Raw genomic sequence first — 11,751 nt, forward strand, 5'->3', positions numbered from 1 at the left:
TCCACCGGGGTTTACCAGCTTTATGGATTTTCTGACAGTTCACCTGTTCAGTGTATCCGAATGCTCCTTTCTCTGGACGGTCTCCTACTTTTAGCAGGATCACCAAGGTACTTTACCGCCAGGTCAGGATAACCGGGGCTTCTTCTCGTCACAGAAAAGTCCTCCCTGCATCCCTCACAGGGTTTTCTTCATCTGGGAGCACTGCTGGATTCTCAGAATCTGAGAATTTTTCTGGCGTAAGACAAGATCTCCACTCTTCAACTTCGAGGGTGCGGATATCTACGCAGTCGACATATGTCATTACTCTTTGTGATGCGCGGTCTACCAGAGTGTCTACCTTTTGGTAGGGTGGAATGTGCTCAGTTCCATTCCAGGCCTTGCCATAATTGACTCCCCTCCAGATGGATCGAGTTTTTTCCATCGGATCACTGTTCGAACGATGATACTTTCTACGGAGGCGAGTTGGTCTCTGTCCGGGTGGCTATGGCCATCTCGTCCAGGGTGTTCTTTGCTAAAGACAGTGTCTGGTCCGCATTCATTTCGGGGCAGTTGGACGTCTGTCGCTTCTGCCCTGCCACTTACCTTGTTGATACTTTAAGCTGTCTTGGACTTTCACTCTGGCCTAACCCATTTGTCACGGTTAACCTGAATAGGTTCAGTCCGACAGTGTCACAACAGTGGCTTCCATCTAGGCAACACTGGTAGTTGGGTGGCAATGTTAGGAATGTCACCCATTCTGACATAGTCCAAGGGTCTTCTCCTGGCCAACTCTGCGGTGTTTATTCCCGGAGCTCTCCATTGGGAAGCGGGCTTCCTCAGCCGTCACGGCGTGCATCCCGGGGACTAGTCTCTTCTCCAAGAGAGGTTTCAACTCCTGGTGAGCAGAGGGGGCCTCCCTGAGGGGATTGATCCCCATGGCCTTCTGACTCGATCACACATTACCGGTGTTACAGTCCAGCTCTAGGAGTACTGAAGCTACCTTCAGTGACTCTTTGTCAGTGAAGTGGTCCTTCCACTTTGTGTACCTGTGTCCTCCGGTCTCCCTTCTTCCTCGAGGTCTTCGGAAGTTTAATTCGAGACGGAGGGGCTTTCCTTCTGGGGGCTCCAGGTCGTCCCAGACATCACTGGTACTAAGATTTTCGGAGTCTCCTCCTCGATGCTCCGTTCCTACTGCTTCACTATCTGGACCTGTTGTCTCAGGGTCCTTGTTTTTCCCTGGATCTGGATCGCTTGTCTTTAACTGCGCCCCTACTGTGGTCCTCGGGCTTCCCTGGCTCTGTCTTCATTGAGATGTTTAGAGCAGATAGGCCAGACTTTGCTGGGATCTGCCACGGACTGTGGCATACATAATTCTTATGGTATCGTACCTGTCGATACGATCCTCCGGTGTCCAGGATTTCCAGATATTCTGGCATTCCTTCCAGCTGGCTTGGGTTTCACCCTTGGCCTGGCCTTCCTGACAGTGCGGATCTCTACACTGTCGGTATGGTTAAGATATGGAATTGCTCCGCTCTGGTATCCAGTTCATCCTTTGGAGTGTTTTCTGGATTATGTCTCCACTTATCCTCCCTAGGGACTCCTGGGGAGTTAGTAGTGGTTCTTTGTTCCCTCCGGGGACAGTCCATGGAACCGCTGGTTGTGATAGCCATTACATGGTCTATTGTTTAAGCTCTCTCTCTCTCTCTCTCTCAGGGTGTTTAAATCAACCAGGAGAGTGTCTGAATGGGGAGCGTTCTCATGTGGCTCCCTCTTCTGGAGGGCATCATGTCAGGGTGTGAGTTGCTCTCGCCCTGTGTTTCTTCTTAAAGTGGTTTTTAGGTTCCATATTATTCTGGAACTTATGGTATGGCCATTCAGTTCCCAGTCCTCTCGGCTGTTGTGGCCTCATGGACTGTGGTCCGGCCTCTTTGGCTTTATGTGATCCGTTCAAGTTCCTTATGGTAAGCGGACTCCTTATTGGTGGTCTGCGGTTTCTGGTTTTAACAGGAAACGATGGCCGGCCTATAATGAAATGTTGACTGGATGGCCTCGTATGTCTTCCTCAGGGGCCTACCCATGGGTGGGCATTTCTGTCGTTGAGGCTTGTTTTTTTCTCGGGCCGTGTAACCCTCGTGGGCGGCTCGTCGTGGCGCCTCGGCTGTTTTGCCTTACTAGGTGTCCACGTGGTCTTCTGTCCATACCTTTTTAAGGTTCTAGGCATTGGTTTCCTTTGCCTCTCAGGATGCTTCCTTTTTGGCGACGGATTCTCCTCTCAGCACAGGAGCGTCCCCACCCTTGGTTGAACTGCTTTGGGACATCCCCAAGGTCAACCCTGTGGACCCCCTATGGACCCTGAAGTAGAAAACAAGAGATATGGTAAGAACTTACCTTTGTTATCTCTGTTTCTACGAAGTCCATAGGGTCCACAGGGCGCCCGCCCTGACGCACCTGGCTTCATATGGGCTGTGTTACTGGTCACCGGCTTCCCGTCTCCTTTTCTGTGAGTATGGTTCTAGAGTGTTCCAGTTTTCTCTCTCTTTTTCTCTCCTCCTCCGGCCTTTGGCTACTTACAATCTGAGGTGCCTCTGGCTGGGGGGCGGGGTTATAGGGAGAGTGGACCCAAGTGCATCCTGGGAGCTAAAAGCTTTAACTGCGTGGTGCCCGGATTTGGTTCCCAACCTATACCCCAAGGTCAACCCTGTGGACCCTATGGACTTCGTAGAAACAGAGATAACAAAGGTAAGTTCTTACCATATCTCTTGTTTTTTTCTATGTGGTGGGTCACATACAGCAACTATGTCTGGGAGTGACTAATCTGTGCAGAATAGGGCCCCTCTCCTGCTTTCCTGCTCCAGATGTAAAGCAGGTATTGGGGAGGGAGATGTACTTAAGGGGGCTTATGTACAACATGTTCTCTCCTTTTATCTACACCTGCTGTTCCTAACTCTGCGCAGGAGCCTCCCTGGGCTCGTTTTGCACAGGCTTTAAATGCCCTCATGGGACGGTTGGCAGCTCCAATCGCGTTCCCCCAACTGGGGTTCACGCAGCAAGCGGTAGTCCAATCTCCCGTACAGGGGGTCCCCTGGCAGATGATGGTGGTGCAGTGCCTCCCTCCACAGCCAGCACCTTCTCAGGTGTCTCCAGAGCCTATGTGGGTTAACTCCTTCTCTACCATGGTTCAGAACCTGACAGATGTTACAGGGTGAATCCCTGCTTAGACCTGCTAGGAAACGACTGATGTTGTCTCAGTCAACACACTATGATGAGGACGACTTGTTGTCAGACGACGGAGAGATGCATGACCTGTTTGACTCTGAGCCCCCACAGCGGGATGCTGAGCCTAAGTCCCATATTTCTGTCCACGGTCTCATACATGCGGTCCGTGTGGTCATGGAGATTTGGGACGAGGAGCCTCCGGCAGCTAAGTCCAAACGTGCCTTTTTCAAGGATGTTAAAAGTACTGCTGATCAGCTGGTGGACCATTTAGAGGAGGCTTGGAAATCGCCAGGAAAGCGTTTCCAACTTCAAAGACGTTTGGCTTACACTTATCCTTTTGAGGAAATTATTTCTCTAAATGGTAGACTCCCCCTCAGGTGGATTCTCATGTGACACGCCTGGTTAAGAGTGCGACTCTGCCCATGCCGTCCATGTCCTCTTTGAAAGACGTTACGGACAGGAAGGTGGAGGTGTGTTTAAAGTCTACTCACTTTCAGGAGGGGCTTCCAGGCCAGCTATGGCCATCTGCTGGGTGGCAAGGGCCATGGAACGCTGGGCGAACTCTCTGGAGGCGCCTTTTCCCTTAGATGCTACCAGTGAACAAATAGAACTGGTATGTTATCTCAGGGATTCAGCTACATATATTAATGAGGCGGCTTTAGATGTTAGCCTCTTGACGTCCAGGATTTCAACTGCGGCCATTTCGGCACGTCGCTCCCTGTGGTTAAGCTCTTGGAGAGCAGATGCTTATTCCAAGAAGGGGTTGGAGTGTTTACCCTTCAATGGAAGGTTTTGTTTGGTCCGGACTTGGACAAGATCGTGGACACTGTGGCAGCTGCATCGGGACCTGGAACCTCATCCTGTCGGAACTATCGTCCTCAGGGAAAACTTAAGGTTCAGTCCTTTCCTAGGCCGTCAGGAGCTAAGACGGTTACCAAGCCCAAGAAACCGGCTTGGAGCACCAGATGTCCAGCGGCCAAGTCTGACGATAAATCCTCAGCCTGACGGGACGGGCCTCACTTTGGGGGACCCCGAGGTGGGGGGTCGACTTCTTCAATTCGCCCAGTGCTGGTGTCAGACCACCACAGGTACACGGGGTTAAGGGAAGTGGTCTCTCACGGGTATGCCCTCTCCGCAGAAGGCCTCCTCATCAGTTCTTCACCACGTCAAATCAGGACAGAGCCTTGGAGATCCAGAAAGTAATACGCTCTATGCTTCAAGCAGGAGTTATAGTACCGGTACCGTTACCTCAGAAGGGAACGGGTTACTATTCCAACTTCTTTCTGGTTCCGAAACCAAACGGTTCATATCGGCCTATCCTAAACCTAAAGTCCCTGAACAAATTTCTCTGAGTTCCTTGGTTCAAGATGGAAACCCTGCGGTCTATTATACTGGCTATGGAACCTGGGGATTTTATGGTGTCTCTGGATATTCAGGATGCCTACCTGCATATCCCAATTGCTTCGGCCCACCAGAGGTTCCTCGGGTTCGCTGTCCTACAACCTGCACCGAGGGTATTTACCAAAATTATGGCAGTTATGGCAGCCCATCTGCGGATGCAGGGGGTCCGCCTGTTGCCATACCTGGACGACCTTCTGCTGCTTGCAGAGTCTCCAGAGGTACTTCACCACCACCTGTAGCTAACAATCTCTTTGCTGCAGACTCACGGTTGGCTGATCAACTGGAAGAAGTCCTCCCTGACTCCTTCCCAGAGGATGCTCCATCTCGGGGGACTGTTGGACTTTCAACAGCAGGGGATCTTCCTGACCAAGGACAAGATTCTATTTTGCAGACACGAGTACGCATCAATTCACTTGGCGATGCTGTTACTGGGCTCCATGGTGTCGACATTCGACATGGTAGAGTATGCCCAGTTTAATTCCCGGCCTCTGCAGACATTGATCCTCTCCAGGTGGGACGGATCTTCTCATCGGTTACAGGCACAGACTATGGTGCTCTCTCCGGAGGTGCGTCTGTCCCTGACTTGGTGGCTTCAGACGGATCACCTCACCAAGGGGCGACCCTTTTGGATTCTGGACTGGGTCCTCCTGCTGACAGACGCCTGTCTCCGGGGTTGGGGCGCAGTGACTGGTCCACAGTTCTTTCAGGGAAGGTGGACAGAAGAGGAGTCTGCCCTACCAATAAACATATTGGAACTTTGGGTGGTATTCAGGGCCTTACAGAAAGCCAGACTCGTACCATACTTCACGGAAAGCCTGTGCAGGTTTAGTCAGACAACGCCACGACGGTGGCTTACATCAATCGTCAAGGAGGAACTCTGAGTCAGGCAGCTCTGACAGAAGTGTCCCGCATTCTGATGTGGGCAGAAGGAAATCTTCCTGCCATAGTGGCAGTGTTCATACCAGGAGTACTCAACTTGGAAGCGGACTTACTCAGCCGTCACGACGTGCATCCAGGGTAATGGTCTCTTCACCAGGATGTGTTTCAGCTCCTAGTGGACAAGTGGGGTTATCCGGAGATGGACCTCATGGCATCTCGACACAATCGCAAGCTGCTGGTGTTCGGGTCCAGAACAAGAGATGCCGAGGCTCTTCTTGTGGACGCTCTGTCGGTCAAATGGACCTTCCAGTTTGCATAACTGTTTCCTCCATTCTCCCTTCTTCCTCGGGTGCTTTGGAAGTTCAAAGAAGGAGGAGGCATGATCCTGCTGGTGGCTCCAGCGTGGCCCAGACGTCACTGGTACTTTGATCTGCAGAGTCTTTCCATCAACACTCCGTTTCTGTTGCCTCAACGTCCGGACCTGTTGTCTCAGGGTCCTTGCCTTTACCCAGATCTGGGTAATCTGTCTTTGACAGCGTGACTCTTGAGACGTCCCTCCTGAGGTCTAAAGGTTTTTCTACCTCTGTGGTTAACACCATGCTCAGAGCACGAAAACCTGCCTCTGCCAGGATTTACCACAGGGTGTGGCATACCTACTTTGAATGGTGCCGTCCCAGAGGATACGACCCGCAAGTGTTTCGGATATCCAGGGTTTTGTCTTTCCTACAGGCGGGTTTGGATTTTGGTCTTCGCCTTGCTTCACTGAAGGTGCATGTCTCTGCCCTTTCAGTGTGGTTGCAGCGATGGATTGCTCCCCTTCCTGATATCCGCACTTTCCTTCAGGGGGTCCTTCGTATTCAGCCTCCCTTTGTCCCTCCTGTGGCTCCTTGGGATTTGGCTGTGGAACTTAGGACTCTCCAGGGCCCTCCATTTGAACCCCTGGGCTCAGTGGACCTCAAATGGCTTACAGCTAAGACAGTGTCAGATTTGGGGCCTCTTTCTTGTTGCTCTCCATTTCTGATTTTTCACCAGGACAGGGCTGTGCTTCGGACCCGTCCTGGTTTCCTTCCTAAGGTGGTCTCTAGTTTCCACATTAATGAGGAAATTATAGTACCGGCCTTCAACTCTCCAGACCTCTCGGCAGGTGAGGCCTCTTTGGATGTGGTAGGTGCTCTCCGGATATATGTGGACCGTACCAGTTCCCTTCGGAAGTCGGACCCTTTGTTTGTCCTCTATGGTTTCCACAAGAAGTGTTGGCCTGCCAATAAGCAGACTTTGGCTAGGTGGATTCGCATGGTGATCTCAGAGGCTTACACTCATGAGGGCCTTCCAATTCCGCCCTCTTTTACTGCTCATTCTACTCGCTGTGGGTCCTTCGTGGGCAGCTCGCCGTGGTGCCTTCAACTTTGTAAGGCGGCCACGTGGTCTTCTGTCCATACATTTTGTGAGGTATTATGCTTTCGATACCTTCGCCTCTCAGGGTGCTTCCTTTGGGCGGTGGATTCTCCTTCCTGTACAGGAGCGTCCCCACCTTTAAAGGGACTGGTTTGGGACACCCCCAAGGTATCCTGTGGACCCTGCAGTAGAAAATAAGAGGTATGGTAAGAACTTACCTTTGTTATCTCTATTTCTACGAAGTCCATAGGGTCCACAGGACTCCCACCCTGTTGCACCTGTGCGTCAGATGGGCTTTGTTCTGGTCACCGATTTTTCTCTCTCCTTCTGTGTGATTGTGTGTTCCAGACTTCCTTCTCTCATTTGTTCTCCTCCTCCGGCCTATGGATTGTTACGTAACTGAAGGTGCCATGGCCTGGGGGCGGGGTATAGGAGAGGGGGCCCCGGTGCATCCTGGGACTATTTAACTATGCGGTGCCCGATGACAACTGCCATCGCCTATACCCCAAGGTATCCTGTGGACCCTATGGACTTCGTAGAAATAGATAACAAACGAAGGTAAGTTCTTACCATATCTCTTATTTTTATATCAGGCATATTCTGTGTTCTTATAGTTGTTGGTGGCTAAAGTAAAGGCTGTACTAAAATCTTCCCACCTCCAGGTTCATAGTAGGCAGCCTCACTTCATGTGCAGGGAACAAAAGCGTTGTTTAACTATACCTAATTTCCATCGACTGTCCCAGGGTCTAAAGGTTAGTCCCTAAACATCTTATTTCTACTTCAGGGTCCATAGGGGCTCCACAGGGTTGACCTTGGGGTATAGGTTGGGAACCAAATCCGGGCACCACGCAGTTAAAGCTTTTAGCTCCCAGGATGCACTGGGTCCACTCTCCCTATAACCCCACCCCCAAGCCAGAGGCACCTCAGTTTAAGTTGTGCCCGGCCGGAGTCGGGTCACCGTTTAGTGCAGTGGGGAGCTGATTAGCAGCCCCTAAGCTTTATTTTTTCTAAGTACAGAGTTTTTTTTATTTTTACTTTGGACTTTCAGAGCGGCAGCGTTGGACTGTCCATAGGACGTCTAAGCTGCCGCTCCGTCACCCCGCCGGCGCTGAGACGCCAGTACAGATCTGGGGATCTCAGCGGGACCCCAGAGTCTGTACTAGCCGGACTCTGCGGGCGCCCAGGACTGCTGCCGGATCCACGGGGAGCAGGTAAGGTCGCGGATCACCACTTGCGGTGATCCGCGCATTTAATATGCAGTCCTGTGCCTCCGGTCTCCGGGGACAGACCGGAGGCGCCGGCAGTGGCGGCGGGCCCCCCATACCCCGTGTGTCCACTAGACCAACAGGGACTTACTGATCGGCGCTGGGAGCCGGCGTCCCGGGAGGTTAATAGCCGGCCAGGGGAGGAAGCTTTCCCTGTTACAGCGGCTCCTCCCCTCAGCTCAGCGCGCCTTTCAGTATGTATAGTCTGGCGTCGCTGAGCTGCTTCCTCCGCGGGCGACGCTTCTTCTGAGGTCTCCAGCGGCCATTTTCTTGTGGTGCAGCGGCAGAGCTCCGGAGATGGCAGTGAGTCCAGTCCCCCTGCGTACCTCACCATCAGGTCAGTGTACACAGCGCTGTAGCCTTCCCAGACACTGAATCTGGGTAAGTTGAATGCAGTGTAATAGTGCAGTATATTATATGACATGTTTATGTATATATGTATATATCTGCATGGTATGTGACTTATGCTAGTGCTGACTGTCTGTATTTAATTCTCTCACCTGTCAGTGTATATCTATCCCTTTTCCTTATCTGCCCTAATACAGCTGTACTTGGGGTGGTTCTGAGACCTCACATTTATATACTTGTTAATATTTGTGAGGTTTGTCACATACTGTTGCGTGCTGCACGTTGCCATATTTTAGATGGAACTGTGTGTTGCATACGCTGAAAATGGGTCCCTGCAGCTAATTTTTGGCATCAGTCAGGACCAGTATAGCGCTGCTTAATATTTCCGCCAAGAGGGTTGGTCAGATATGTCTGACCAGGAGATAGAGCATTATACTACACCCATTTTTCCTATCCTGCAAGCCATGTGCTGCAGGTGTTAGTGCGGAGGATTTGACTCATAAAGGGTTCTGTATGTGGCGTCATCTGGTGCCGGCCCCTTTCACGACCCCCTTGGGCGGTTTGTTTTCTCGGGATCCTCTCAATTGCGGATCGCCGGGTGGGCCCCATTGTTGTACCTCACTTGGGGTTACTCCACCATACTGCCCTTTTCATCTCAGGGTATCTCGCAGTTTCTTGCACTCTTCCCCTGTGACACAGACTATCGCTCCCTGCAGGGGTTTTTCGCAGTATATGAATTCCCCCTGGTGCCACAATAGTCTGTCATGCCCCTTGCAGGGATTACCACAACAGGCGCCCTGGGTGGTGTCGTTTTCTACGAAACGCAAATTGGCGTGGTTGACGCCCTGTGGTTACTTCCCAGTTGGCTCTGCATGTACTGGATACTGTTTTGGGCTCTTTCCCTCTTACGGGTGGAAGCCTATTTCAGGTATTATTATCCCTGCTTTAGGGCTGGTAGCAGGTCCATTCTGGTTAGAGTGAATGTTGACCTGCACCTGTATCATACACCCTCAGTCTTACATGCCTTCGGGTTCCCTGTTGCTGACTAGCGGGTGGATCGCATAGCGGGACTCTGGCTGTTGCCAGATAGGAGGTGTTACAACAGTGTTTGGCCTCCTGTCCCAAATTCCCTGAGGGTCATCACGAGCCCCCTCCTGGGGTGGATGGGCGTGTTACTCGTCTGATTACAGACGTTACTACGCCTCCCATTCCTGCGTGGTCCGTAGGTGGTAACTCTGCCTGAAATCGGTATACTTGCTTTCAGGGGTTGTTACCCATCCTACCATGGCTATAGCATGGTTGGTTAATACTATTGCAGATTGGGCTGATGCATTTGTAACATTTTTTCCCCTTCAACACGTCGGGGGTTCAAATGTATTTGGTCGCTCTCGTAATATATGCAGTTGTCATAGGTGGAAATGCCTATATTGGATACCAGTCTCCTAACTTTCAGAGTTCCGGCTGCGACTGTATCCTCCGTAATACCCTATGGCTGCGCTCTGGGAATGCAGAGGTGCAGATACCATCTTTAGGGTTGATCTTGGTTGGTCCTGACCTTGACAAGATTGTAGTAACATTGGCAGTATTACTAACGACAAGTTTACCGCTTTCAGCTATGCCCTCTACAAGGCCTCAGACTAAGTCTGTAAAGTCTTTTTGTCCTCTGGGTCAGCCTAAAGGTCTGTTTCTTCGTAGACTGTCGGCATCTACAAGGGCCGACATATCCAGTACCGAGCAGGCCTGGACTGCCAGCCGATCCTGCTTCTGAACCTACGAATATCTCTTCAGCCTGACGGGACAGGCCTACAACTGGGAGATACCGATTTTCTCAGTTCGCCCGGTACTAGTGTCAAGTTGCCGTGGCTACGTGGGTAGGAGGGTACGCCCTCTCTTTGCTCAGGCGGCCTCTTTACAAGGGCCTTACAGATCCAGAAAGCTATGCAGTTGTTGCGGTAAGCGGAGCTAATTAGGCCATCCCCACTATCTCAGTGAGGGACTGGTTGTTCTGCTTTCTTTCTGGTGCGGTGGCTGAATGGTCCTCTTTGGCCTATTCTCTGTCTCAATTCCCTGAGCCAGTTCCTAAAGCTACCTGGGCTCAGGAGGAAATCCCTATGCTCCATCATACGATGTTTGGAACCTGGGGACTTTATGGTATCATATACAGGACGCGTGCCTACGGGTACTTACAGAGACCTTTCCTCAGCATGGGCTGAGGTTTGCTGTATCACAGCAACACTTACAATTTTTCGGGCTCTGCCTGTTGGGACTGTCCTCAGCCCCACAGGGGTTTACCAGTGTTTTGGATTTTCTGACAGTTCTCCTGTTCAGTATATCCCAATGCTCCTGTACCTGGACGGCCTCCTGCTCTTAGCGGGATCACCGGGGTACTTTACAGCCAGGTCAGGATGACTGTGGCTTCAGGGTGCAGACGTTTAATCAACGGGGAAAAAGTCCTCCATGCATCCCTCTCTGGGTATTCTTCATCTTGGATCCCTGCTGGATTCTCAGAATCTGAGAATTCTTCTGGCGTAAGACGGAATCTCCACTCTTCCATTAGGAGTACGTGGTTGTCTGCGCAATCGACATATGTCTTTACACTCTGGGATGCATGGTGGAATGGGCTCAGTTCCATTCCAGACCTTTCCATAATTGGCTCATCTCCAGATGGAACGAGTTTTTTCTGTCGGATCACTGTTCAAACGATGATGCTCTCTCCGGAGGCAAGTCGGTCCCTGTCCGGGTGGCTATGGCCATCTCGTCCAGGGTATTCTTTGCTATGGACAGTGTCTGGTTCGCATCCTTTTCAGTGCAGTTGGACATCTGTCGATTCCACCCTTGTCAATTAACTTACTCTGGCATAACTCTTGTTTCCCGGTGAACCTGAAAAGGTTCAGTCCGACAGGGTCAGGACAGTGGATTCCTTTTTAGCAACACTGTTCGTTGGGTGGCAATGACAGGTATGTTACATATTCGGACATAGTCCGAGGGTCTCCTCCCGACCATCTCGGCAGCGTTCATTTCAGGAGCTCTCCATTGGGAAGTGGGAGTCCTCAGCCGTCACGACGTGCATCCCGGGGACTAGTCTCTTCCCCAAGAGAGGTTTCATCTCCTAGTGAGCAGGGGGGGCCCCCCTGAGGTGACCCTCAGGGCCTTCTGACTTTATCACACTATGGTGTTACAGTCCAGCTCTGGGGATTCTGAAGCAACCTTCAGCGACTCTTTGTCGATGAAGTGGTCTTTTCACTTTGTGTACCTCTGTTCTCCGGTC

This window comes from Taudactylus pleione, unplaced genomic scaffold (genome assembly GCF_031769625.1).
Source record: "Taudactylus pleione unplaced genomic scaffold, aTauple2 ptg000507l, whole genome shotgun sequence".
NCBI classification, from domain to species: domain Eukaryota; kingdom Metazoa; phylum Chordata; class Amphibia; order Anura; family Myobatrachidae; genus Taudactylus; species Taudactylus pleione.